This window comes from Motacilla alba, chromosome 2 (assembly GCF_015832195.1).
Source record: "Motacilla alba alba isolate MOTALB_02 chromosome 2, Motacilla_alba_V1.0_pri, whole genome shotgun sequence".
In the NCBI taxonomy this organism is placed as follows: domain Eukaryota; kingdom Metazoa; phylum Chordata; class Aves; order Passeriformes; family Motacillidae; genus Motacilla; species Motacilla alba.
In genome coordinates this window covers 137,011,564-137,025,366 of record NC_052017.1, presented here as the reverse complement: position 1 = coordinate 137,025,366, position 13,803 = coordinate 137,011,564, and positions in this window count along the sequence as shown.

Here is a 13,803-nt window from a genome sequence, read left to right as displayed (position 1 = left end):
AAACACGGCTAGTTTTCTTGGTCTTTAGCAAACAACATATGAACTTTTGAAGAAGTCTGACTAAGCCCTTTTGCAACGTTTTAAAAATTTCAAAAATTGGTGTATTGAAATAAAATACAAACAAACAGGAAACCCCATCAACTGTCTGTGATTCACATTTCTGAGCAGACAGCAGCATTGCACAATAGCTTGAGACTGGAAACAAGAAGGCTCCTACATCCAGATGAAACTTCATGGGGATTTCAGGCAGAATATAATTATTTCATATAATTATATTATATACGAATAGAATATAATTATGCAAAGTTGGAATTTTGTCAGGACACTGTGGTGAGCACCTATGCTTTGTGAAAAAGCTTATGGGGATTTTTAATTACAATAAGTGGTCAGAATCTTAGTTTGATGTCTCAGCCAAGAGATGAATTGATACTGAACTACCAGACTCTCAGTACATGCCTGGGTAGTATGAAAATAACAGAACCATTAGACAGCTTGACTCACCTTGTAGTGATGGCAGAATGGGCTGTATCTGAAATCTGGAACAACGATTAAAAAATACTGTTGCTCTTCTACAGAAGAACAGTGATTATAAGGGATGTAACTCTGTATTCAAGATTCTTTCATTCTGGGGAAAGATATGCATCTGCTAAACATGCAGATATGTTATCTGTTCACTTCAGAAACACTTAAACAACTGAGCATCTCTCCTTAAAAATTACCACAGAATGGAATAACTTTTACGAAGTTATCATGCTGTGGAATGAGTCTTATGATATGAACTCATTATGAGTTGTAGAGCCTTCACTCAGCAGAGTGAATATTACACTGGATAGCTGAATACCCAAAAGTTTCTTAACTGGTTCAGTCCTATCTGTGTAATCTATCTATCTTCTCATGTCACACCCAGCTCTACTGTATCTGAATATCTTCCAAGTCTCTCTGGGGCAACAATTTTTTTCATTATTTTTGGTAATATAATATAAACCTTAGGCTAAAGTATCATTGTTTTATTGCTACCCCTGAGATATTTTTGTCAGATGTTAATTCATAATGTAGCAAAGTTCTTTCCAAAGAACAGAAACTAGAGTTTATACTTTGGGAAAATGGATTTGAAATGCCCATTAGTAGCTTTTTAACCTTTTTATATGAGTTGTGTTAGACATTTCTAAAAACATTTTAAAATATTGCTAGGAGTCCTACTTTCAGAATTTCTAGCAGGTTTTTATTTCTTTTTTTTTTTTACTTGGGGCTGCTTACATCTTGACTGAGATCCTGGACTGAGCAAAGGGTATCTGATTCAAAGTTCAGACTGAGACTATTCAGACTTTAAGGTCCCATTTTGGTAGCTTTCCTATGAGTTTGCATTAAGTTTGTAAAGCCATGGTAATTGACTCTCAGATTAAAGCACACACTGAGTGATGCCTGGATAGGATTATGAGTTGAGGTGCCTTGTATATTTTTTTGAAATGCTGGAAGAAAGAAAAAGTGAATTGCTGCCCCATTTTTGTGTAGCTACATACACAGATGCATATAACAGGCAATAAAACGCGTTTGTCTATAGGCTCTCAACATGAGGCAACCTGATTGCCAGAAACTTTAACTCATGCAAAAATATGGTCCATATACAAAAAGTCAACTTAACTTTAGCAGAGCTGCTACTGGCTTCACTGTAATTAAGTGCTAATCGTAGGGGTGTGCTGTTTTGCAAGGCAGTAAACTGGTTTCCTGAGAGGATAAACTTGGAGGTCAAAGGCCGGGGAGTTGGCTCCGTCGGGGACCAGGATCGCTGCCGAGAAAAGCAGCACACCTGTCCTGTTATTGTGATTATGAGACAAATGTGAATAAGGCCAGTAAAACAAAGTAACCTGAAAGTCTGGAAAATTTACTGCCATAATTGTTCAGAGTGGCATATCGTGCACACTGTGAGCAGGGAGCCGGGCTGTGCCGGGTCCCACAGGACAGGCTCAGCTCTCCAGCATGGAACACATGAAGGAGAGCTCCCACAGGGCTCTGGGGCCATTGCCCCTCGGCACCATCTCGGGAAAGCTGCTCCAACTATATAGGGTTACATTTTCCAAGCTATGAAATGACGATGTTATTTAGTAAACTTCACAGAGGGGTTTCCAAGTGCAAATAACAAATTACATACAGCTCTTCAGTATAATAGAATGGAAAGTTTAATCTGTAGTAAATAAAAATAGCAGCTGTTCCACGTTTCAGTACTGTGCAATACTGTGAGTAGGAATTGCAAGAATAGATTCAATAAAAAAGCCATAAAGTTTCATGAAAAAGGTGGGAAAAAACCCTTTGAGAGTAAGTTAAAACAACCGTACTTTATTAAGGACTAGGAAAGAGAGGGAAGGAGAGAGTTTCTGTGCTTTTACCATCAGAACAGCACATTTATCAGTAAGTAATTGGAGTGTTAGTAAGCAGTGGGAGGGAACATCCACCCCAGCATAAAAAGCTGGGACCTGACACAGGGAAAATTATGCGCCTATTGTTTCTGCATCATGGATTCCAAATATATGAGGCTCATTTCTATGGCAGATAGACTCAGATAGATATAGTTTCAAAACCAATTTTTTGATCCATAGAGAATTTTATATTAGCAAAAAAGAAGTAGCTCTTCCCCAAACACCAGAACAAAAGGGAGAAAAGCTCTGAACCCAAGAGCTGAAATTTCTGCACAACTATATTAACATTTAAAACACTCCTGGCATATGGAGAAATGAGCTTGTCAAATTTCCTGTCATAGGAATAAGTGAAACAAAGAATTCAGTTATTTTACAAAGGCTGATATGCTTCTAATCATAAGCAAAAATATGTATATGTATATAACTTCAGATGCAGACATTTGCTCCAGCAGTCGATACTGTTAAAACCTTTAGAGAGACATCTGGAGAAATAAAAAATATGGACTGGTTTGGGGTCTAAATGAAAGTAGTTCTCTCCCATTAGCCCTTGAACTCATCGCAGGGCACCTCACAAACCTGGGCAGCATTTTCACACCTCTATGGCACAGAGATCTGCACCCAGCCATCAAGAAGGTCAGAGAGAAGACCCCTCCTGTCTGCACAGCTTAGTAAAACAATTATATTTCCCCTCCCTGCTACACTGGAAAATCTGATACCAATGGTATTAATGAAATGATATCATAGAAGTTGTATTTATGGTCTGATCCCACCTCACAGTCCCTGTGCTTTACATAAATGATGACTGTCACCTTGCAGTGCTCATCCTGTGTGTGTTCAAGATGATGAGATGATTGTGTTTCTTATATGTTTGGTATGAATCTTACAAGTGTATGTAAGTTCCTGACAAAGAGATTAAAGACGATGGCAGTAGGCTATTCTCACTTGTGCCCACAGACCAGACAAAGTCAGGGGGCAGAAATGGCAATAAAATAAATTCCATTTCAACATAACATACTTTTTTTCTCTGAGTGGTCAATAGGACAGAAATAAAAGCACCTGGAATGTCAAGGATATTTTGAAGAACCTTGGAGATAGATGTTCAAAACCTGACTAGATGTGTCCCTGAGCTCCCTGCTCCCACTGACCCTGCTCTGCACTGTGGGGTTGGACAAGACCATCACTAGGCCTGCCTTCCTTCTTCAACTGTTCTGTGACTCTTCCAAAACAACCATCAACCTTACAACCAGCATGATGATCCTTCTGTTTGAGTAATCTACCTGTACTTTTATTGATGAGGAAAACAAACTGTATGACTTTCACATCCCCTAGACAGAATATATGTATTAATGGAAGACAGTGAATTGTTTTGTAATTAGACCTGTATTTTAAAATACCCATGTTGCTGGATTTTTGATGGTGCAGAACTAATTTTTGCACAGTGACTCTCCAGTCACATTTATCACTGCTGCAATAATGTATGGTTTCGATCGAGAGATCTTTTATTTTTAGATACTCAAGGATATTGCAGATGCACAATGCAGTTAGACATATTTCATACAACCGTAGAAATTCACACTGGAAAAGACCTTAATCCCAAAGTAAATTAGCCTAATCTGTCAGATGAAGATCTTCAGAATCTCCAAATGGAGACTCCAAGACTTACCCAGACAATCTGCTACTGTACTTGGAGGAAGCTTTCCCTCACAGCAATAGTCAATCCCTCTTCCTGTGATTATTTTATCTATCCTGTCCATGAAAAATAGGCTCTTTTCAACAGCCTTTTATGTATTTGAAAGGTTGATGTCTCTTTTCTTGACTGAACAAGGCCATGTTTTCTAGATTTGTGATTACTCTCACTGACTCTCACCTGGACTCCTTCCAGTTAGTCCACATCTTTCCTTAATTTATACAAATCGCATAAGAGAAAGGTATGGCTTTATAGATGGCGTTCCTGCACACACAAGGGTTTTTGGGAGTTGGGGGAACAAACCAGAAACACTGTTGGCTTTTGGAACATAACCAAGCTTCAAAAATATTGCAAAAAAATGTCTTAAAGGGGGAAAAACAGTCATAAAATATCCTAAAGGTCTCTAATCCTTGTTCCCAGAGGAACTGCTAGTGGTTTAGGACGCTACTACTTTTCTGCCAGAGGTTTTTGCCTGAGTAGCAGTGTTGGACATATTCAGAGAAATTAAGTCAGATCAAGATGCATTTCTAGTTTAACTTGTTGCATAAGACCCCTGCATCAAGCCCAAGAGTCCCTGTTTGAATGAAGCATATTTTAGAAAGACAGCCAATCTTGATTTAAGGACTGCCAACGATAAGGGATATACCAGATCCCTGTGCAAATTATTCCAGTGGTTAATTGCACAGCCTAATTTCTATTTTGAATTTGTTCAGCTACAGCTTCCAGTCATTGGACATTGTTATGCTTTTGTTTACTAAACAAAAGATCCCTCTACTATCAAAAATATTTCTTCAGCTGCTCACTGTAATGCAGCTGTCTCAGATGTTGGTTCACCTCTTTTTTAATGTTTCTAATTTTTACATTTTATTTAGCATGTTTAGAACTTGCTTCTTTATTTGGGATATTGGGGTTCAGTAATCATCTAGTGGCACATACATAGGAAAGTACCTACAAGAGCCCAAACTTTTGAAGCTATTTCAGAGTGTTTCAGATCAATCCTTTATCACTTGGGACCCACTGTATGTGGATTTCTTCAATCTTGTGCAGACTGTCCCTTGTACCATCTTCCCCTTTCATCCAGAAGTAAAGCAAGATGGAAGTTTGAGCAAGCAATGACTTTATAGCTCAAAGTTCCACATTTAATGGGTGACTGAAGCAACTTAGTCTGTGACTTAAGAAGGTGTTCTTGAATTATTTAGTTGCTTCTTAAAGTGATATTTTTCAATTTAAGTGTCTTGAAAATTGTCCATATGGTCTTAGCCATAAAAACAGGTGGACAGAACTGCAGCCACCTGTCCCCACAGTGGTGTGGGGAGGTCCTGTTCAGAATCTGCATCTACAGTTCTTCATACAGTAGCGGTACGGAGTCATGTCTTCTCCATGAGATTGTTTTGTGTCTGGTTTCCCTAGAACTCTGAGCATAAACAGAAGATGTAGGCCTTTTGTCAGCTGAGAATTTCTTGAGATTTGGCAGATTATACAAGTAGGTACTGCACATGTGCAGATTGACTCAAACATGGGTGTGCAGTAAGATGGTTTTATCCTGTGTATTTTGAATTTAACAGCTCAGGCATTGGAAGTGTGATATTTACCAGATGTATCCAGTCCCTGCATGTGTGTTGTAGAGTCAGTCTGCTGATGCAGAGTAAATGTGCCACATTTAGAATGTATCTTACAAGCTGCATATTCCTATAGACCATTAAGGTTACTCAAGTCCTGCACTGTATGTTTGCCCTGAGCACAGAAGGCATTGGCATTTTGCATATGGGGGTAACTCCCCCTTTGCGCTGTGGCAATCAAAACTCATAATTCATAAATTTCATTTTGTAGAAAATCCTTAAAGAACAAATAAGTATATCTTGCTTTGCGGTTTTAATTCAAACTGATTGATCTAAAATGTATTTTATCTCCAAGGTGCTATTGTCCTTCTGATTAATTTTTCAGAGTTTTAAGATAGCATCTTAGTGAAAACATGTAGTGTTAGCACTGAAGGTTTTTCTACCTCTAGGGTTTTTTTTTTACTTAGCTGTGCCTTTTCACTGTAAAATCAGAGGAAATATATTAATGTTGGCTAATTAACAAAACATTCCACAAGTCCTGAATTGTTTAATTCCACAAGTTCCAAGCTGTTGCACCCAAAACAGAATACAGACATTTAAATTGGTTATAAACACTTTCTCAGACACTTTTTATTGCTCTTTTACTGTTTGTAAGTGTTACAAGGCAAAGTGAGAAAAGTACGAGATAAGATCGCCTATTCCTTTTTTTGCTATTATCATTCTTTAAGGCTATGTTAGATAGCACTTCCTTCTAGCAAAGCAAAAAGAATGGGACCATCATTACAAATTTTATCGCATAAAACAAGGAAAGGAAGGAATCCAAGTACTGTCGAGAGTAGGCCATGGGGTGATAAGCATCTTCACTATCTGTGCCATACATCATTTGCCTACAAAATTGCTTTGATCTAATACACAGCCTTTGATCTAAATAAATTAGCCATCTTCCCTTCTCTTGAGGAGACGAAAGGTGAGACTGTATAGCCAGCTTTAGCGCAGGATGCTCTCTTAGCTTGGTTCACTTCCCATTTTGCTCCCAGAAGGTCCATGTGCGTGTGCTGATCCACTCTTACTCTGTTCTGGAGCAGCCAAATGTCTCCTCTGCAGAGAAGCAGACAGCTCACTCCAGGGTGTCCTCCAGGTGGGGTATTCAAGCAATGCTTAGTTTGGGTCCCCTGACTCTAACAGTGTAACACTCAAAAGTCTTTATTTGTGTCCTGCAACATCAGTCCTTGCCATCAAAACTGCCATGTGAATGGCTGCAGCAGAGCTTTGCCATCATTTCAGGTGCACAAAAATAAAAAAGCCCATACAATTAACAACTGTATTTCAAGACCAGTGGAGGATTAAAGCGTACCTTATAGTTCATCACCTAATAGTGTATGAGCCAACCAGAGAGACAGGACTCAGGATACTGCCTGAGTACTGCCTAAGGCAGCTGCCAGGAGCAGCAGTAGCCAACAACAATTACATCAAAACAATTCAGCAAAAAATTAAATCCACCCAAATATAAATGAGTGTACTTACATATTTATGTATGTGTGCACACATGTATGTGTGCATGTGTGCGTGAGAGAGAGAGAGAGTTCTGGAGTGGGTTGTCCCATTTAGAAGTTCTTCCTCCCTCGCCAGCTACAAGATTTGGAGCAGGACTCCACCCCTACGACACTGCACAGAGCTAATGCTTGTATTGATCTCATGACTAACAGCATGCTTTTTCCTTTTCTCTCCTACGCAGAGATTATGTAGTTTTGTAGCTGATAAATAGTTTGGTTTAGGTGAAAGAGTAAAAGCTTTCACTTTTTACATTTTCTAATCTATTTCTGGCCTCTTCCTGCCTTCTGACTCATAATGGCTGTTCACTCTTCTATAGTCTCTTCTAGTTGACGTCAAAGAGCAAAACAACAAATGCATTTGACTGCATGATAACACAATGGGTTGTTCCCAGGATATGTAACTCTATCTATTTAATTAAGTAGCAATTAATTTGAATATGTTCGTATATTGTCTCATCATGCAGGATTTGTAGGAGCCAGTGTATTACCCAGCTGCTAGTCATTCTCCAGTTCAAAGTGAATGGGAGATCACAGGACACAGATGTAGCTGAGAGTTTTAAACCAGATTTCAGACAGAAATAAACGTCTTTTAAGGAGAATTATCTCATTAGACTCTGAGAGTAAGCAAAAGGTTATTAGAGGTCACATACTGCCAAATTTTCTCATTTGAGGCTGCCTGTGTATATTGGCTTGTGTAGGGATTGCATCAGATAACAATTGGACATTCATAATCAGATGTCCTGGTGACATCCAAAGGTTCAAGTACAGAACCTAGAGTATGGACTGATTTAATTTCTACTGTCCTGTTGAACAGAAGGAGTATGATATTTTTTATTATATTTTTATATAAAACAGAAAGAAAAGCTTAACAGACATGAACAGGTTCTTACATGGAGCAGCTAATGAAATGTAGAAATAGTCATTTTGCTAAGCTCCATTGCTAAGTTTAACACTGTGTAAGCGAGCACAGTTGTTTGCTTACTTAGTTAACTTCATTATTCAGTATACCTTATGAACCCATGAACGTTTTCAGTTTTTCACTTAGGCATTGAAACCCATGCCCAAGTGACATTCTCACTGATGTCCAAAGTACTTTTGCAAAATAAAATATGTGGAAATTGGCAAGAGAAAAGGGAATAAATAGATTGGATTTTTTTTGAACGCTAAAAGGATGCAGGGTTTAATAAATTTTAGGTATATGTTTTATAGATTAAATCTTTATATACATTTTTGAAATGGTTTTCACTAATGAGCAGACTGCTTTTTGTACTAGGGATCCAATGGTAGTGCTAAAAGGTCTGATAAGATCTCATCTGAAATACTTTCACAGTTTTGAATACTCCTCTATCTAAAACAGAAATCAAAACTGAACATGGTGCAGGAGGAGTGTTTTCAGCCCTCTGGTCCTCCCTATTACTTACAATGATGACACTAAAAATGTTTTGTTTTAGTTCACCTAGTAAAGCAAAAATTGAAGAAAGAGCTATAAATAAATCAAAAGAGCAGACCTAGTAAAAGAATGTTTAGACTAAGAAACAAGTGCAAAAAAAAAAAACAACTGGCCATGAATAAACTAAGAATGGAAATTAGATTCAGATTGATCTTCAGATTAAAAGAGTAGTGAGGTTTTCATTGGCCTGTCCAGTAAGAGTGGTAGGACATGGCCAGGCCTCCCATTGTCCCCTGGCAAAATCCATGGGCAACACCAGCATCCCACTGCACTTCTTCCCCATTATCTAGCCCATGCACTCCTAAAACAGTGTGATTCAGGTTAGACTTTAGCTCTGAAAACACTGAAAATCTCGACACTTTCTTTGGTTATTCATAGATTACTTTTGTATAAACCATTACATCAATAACAAACTAGTACCTAAAACTTTGCATTTGTTTGCATTTATATAGATGTTGAAGTAGTTTACAGGTCTGGGGATTTTCTCTGTGTTGATCTCCAGTTAAAAGAATGCAATTTTGAATTATGCCTGTATACCCAATGGCATATCACCAAAATCTCCATCAAAATCTCTGGGTTTGGTGTGTTCACATCAAAATTAATGTATTACAAACTGTACAAACTGGAAGATATAATGCCAAATTTTAGGTTTTTTTCCAAACATGTTTGGTTTTCATATTCATAAAGACTTTATTATAGCCTGCTAAGTTTGCTCTGATTACCTTTTGTTCCTAACTCAGCTCAGATACCTTTAACATCTTTCAGGTCCAAACAATTACTATAAAACAGTCTGTCTCTGTTATAATCACAATGTTAAGCATATTTTTATGTTTAATATAAGGAAATTATGTGTTGAAAAGTAAAGCGACATATAATTAATAGCAAACCTGGCTAATGATAGCTAAAATACATCAAAGCCTGCTCCAGCCCATTGGCCAGTATATATGCTTTCGGCAAACTAACTTCCAAGCAAATTAACTTTTCTAACTAGGGATCTCCTTGAATTTTATAGTGGGAGACGCTGATTGAAGCTTTGATTCATTAATAAAATGATAGATCCTTGTTGTTAACTCATGCAGTTGATGCATAAGTTGATGCATGGTCTTCCTATTACAGTGTTTTACTCGATGACTGCTGAACACATGGTATTCCTATAAGTGTTCAATGTCAGTGATAGTTATGGTGTTTATGTCATTTATTTGGGACTTGAGTCAAGGACTATTCTAACATACAGAGGCTCTTTTGGGGAGTTACCTTGGCTGTTGGTTTCTTAGACATTGTTCCCATTGGTTTGTTTTACTCATCTATCAGAAGCAAAATGAAGTCTTGGTTGGTTTGCATGTAATTTTTGTGGACCCATGAATGTTAATGGCCAAAAGCCACTGCAAGGGCTATTCTAACCTTTTGAATTATGCATTACATGGACTTCATTCAGTGAAGAGAATTACTAGGGTCTGCTACCTAGATTCTATCAAGTGAAGTAATATGGAGCTGAATTACAGCTTATCCAGCCTAGGATTAGATTGGGATCTTCAAAGAAACCACAGGGAGCTCAGCACTGCAAAATGTCTGCTCATATTCCTACTTTTAAAACCTCCACTGTTGAGTTTACTTTGTGGAACTGAATCTGGGTGAGGAAATTATATCAAGAAAATAATTCCTGGCAAAGCTTTGAGAAAGACCTTGCACAGGTCTTCATTTGTTTATAAAGCTCTCTCCTGATTCCTGCCTACACTGTGGTTAATTGCTTAGTGAATCATCAGGATGAAGCTACCATTTTTTGCCCTATTATCAAGTGTTTTGAAGATGGCTGTTCTGTCCCCTCTAACTCACTGGGTCTTGTACATTGATTGTTTATCTCATGAGGATTCAATGACATCATGCTTCCTTGCCCTGGAGGGTTGGGCCTAAACTGAGCAGAGCAGAATTACAGGGTTTCAAGAAGCCCTCTGTTCAAAGTGTCTTCACAGTCATGAGTCAATGTTCCTTCAATTGATGCCATATTTTCATAGCATTGTTCAGCTCTAATGATGAGAAGCTATTGCACAATTAAGATAGATGCAGTCTTGTTTCCCCGCTTACTAATCTGAAGAAGCTGTTTTGCTTTATGTTTCACCTAACAAGAAGTGTAAGGTGGAGCTTTCAGAAGATGAGAACGTGTTCAGACTCATTTTTTGATGGAGTTTTTTCAGATGGCTCTGAAATCATATATGGCCATCATCCATTATTAATAGCAAGTTTAACTATTATAGCAACTAATTTCTCCATCAGCTGAGTAGCATTTCAGTTACAGGCTTGTACTGAAGTACAGAGAGGGAAAGTATCACTATGCCTTTCTATATCCTCATTTTAACACCCACTCAATCAGAATCACTTAGTTCTGCATTTCTATCTCCTCCTGTCCTGTAAGAATTGCAGTAAAAGATTTTTCTAAGGTTATGGCCACCTGTCATAACTCACTCTTTCCAAATTCAGAAAAAAAATGTAATTAAACAGAAATAAGACTTGTGGTCTGACTTCAGTCTAAACACAGTATACTCACCTGCATTTCAGCAACCAATCTGTTACAGATCTTCTGAAGACATTCCTATCACCTCTGTTAAAAGGCAAACCTCAGTGCCTTTGAAAAGTAAAGCAATATCTGTCATTTGCATGAGTCTAAATTTGGAGTCACAGCTAGACACTGATTTTAGTTTTCTATTATAAACCAAGGTAGAAACAGTTGTGTTTCAGGAGCTGGTTTGTGAGCAAATTAAACAGTCTGACCCTACAGGCAGCAATATCCATCAGAGAGGTACAGCAGGAAACTTCACCTTGCTTGATAAAAATCAACACGCCATTCCTAAAATTGTGCAATCTAAGTGCTTGGTTAATACAATGGTGAAACTAAGAATTGAACATGAATTCCATCTTTTGTGATTGATAAAAGACTAATACAGCATGCCAGGTGACAGACAGAAACTCTACATCCCCAAAAAGAGAACTGAAAAAAAATTAAGAGGGGAACAGGACAGGACAGCTTCTTAAAGAAAATCCTTTGATGCAGGTGTATGGGACACGTCAGAGCCAGAGAAGAGAGAAGATGCAGAGCAGAAGATGAGACATATGCTTGAGGCCCACAGGGATTTGGGATAGTGAGAAAGGCCATGGCAGAGTCTGGGATGGAATGTGTAACTCACCTGGTCAGGAAAGGCAAAGAAGAAATAGTCATGGCTTCCTACTGAGGATGTGGGAACGTGATCCCATGCCAAAGCATCCTCTAGTGACTTCCAAAACTTACATTAACTCAATCCTTCTCCTACATGCATACACTCTCTTATCACAAGTGGTTCTTCTCATTTTGTTTGGGTTTTTTGGTGGTTTTGTTGTCTGGGGGCTTTTTTTTTTTTTTTTTGCAAGTTAGCTGAAAAGCAAATGTCTCCGTTCAGGTAAACATCAAAACCTGCTTTCTTTCTGTATCAACACAAATGCAACTTTACATTGACACTTTTCACATACAGGAATTTCACAGGTAAAAGAGATTACTGTTTTGGACACTTGAAGGCAATTAAAAATTGGATAATTCAAGGAAGAAAGCAGGCAGATAACCAGATGACCAGGTCAAGAAATGGTTGCCCACAGTTTGTACCAGGCTATAGCAAGTTCCTGCTCACTGTCAGATTTCACAAAATGCAGCATTAAAAGCTGCATCTCACTAGCTTTCAATCCCAAGAAATGACTGTATTCTGATGCTAACCTAGGTCACAGGAAAATATTCTCAATAAATTGAGACCACAGGCATGTAGGCAAGAGGGAGTTTGTATGTGTATCTGCAAGAAATGTCAGTCCCTCCTACTCAACCCAGCTCTGCTGTCCTCCTGCCAACTACAGGAACTTGTAAGGTTGGTACTAGATGAGCATCACTGTTTTTGATGGTGCAAAATGAACAGTAAATGCATCTAATAAATAAGTGAAATTTGATTAACATTGTGAGGTCACTATTTTCATAATCTCTGTGTGCAGAGTAACTTCCCTGCCGACCCTCCCTCTCCCGAAACCCTGTCCTTGCCACAAATACAGTTAAAAATTGTTCACCTGAGAAATGGATTAGGACAGTATAATATTGCTGCAGCTGCTGCCAGGTGGGAGCTTTTAGTTTTATCTAAAGAGTTGTATCCTGTGAGCTTCACGAGTATTTTAAATTTAGAAAGAATTCAATAAAGCAACTGAAAACTACATAAGGAGGCACAGCAGAACCTCCAGAGCAAACCAAGCACCAAGGTAAGAACTTCACTGACAGAACAAGGTTTTTTGGGTTTCGTCATGATAGTTAATCTGGTCATTAGAGTAACTTACTCATTATTGCATGGGAGGCACTGCTAGCTACCAGCTTAAAGAGATGATTGTATTTATCCTTTTGTGCCCAAAGTGTACTAATCTGCCTTGAACTCCCACCTGAACTAGACCTGACTTCTTACAAATCTCTGCTTCCAACTATTCAGCTATTCTTGGGATGAGGGACTAAATTATCCCTACAGAAGGTGCCATGCCAGGATTACAAATGCATTACCCACTATACCACAAGCTGGGGAGTATGACTATTAAAGTATCAAAGTCAGAGATTTTTATGAGAAGAATGAGTCATAGAAGCAATATGTTCCTTTCTTTCTCACTAAACAAAAGAAGAAAGACAATGACAAAATAAAACCATCCCTCCTTCTAAATGGTAACATCCAACAGTGAAAACCTAGTCAAAAATATCTTTCTGTATGTTCCCTTATTGTCAGTGTATGCCACTGAAGTGGCAGGAACCACCAGTGTGACACTTTATAATAAAAATCCTCTATTAAACTGTGTTAAAATTTGGAAAATAAGATAACTATTTTCTGCCTTTCATTCATATAAATTTGGGATGTCTCCCACCTATTACTATTCTCGTATTTTTTCTTTTCTGTAAAAAAGTAATTGTTTGTATATGGATGTTTATTAGAAGTGAAATATTTTTTTCTTTATCTCATAGCCTTGAAAAATAGTGTGAAACAATCCCTGATGGTCTGATCAAATTTGTGTATACTTTTATCACATCAAAGCAAGTGGAAATTCAGAAAAGGATTGGAAATCACAGATTCTGATAGACATAGGGCTATAAAAGTAGGGTGAA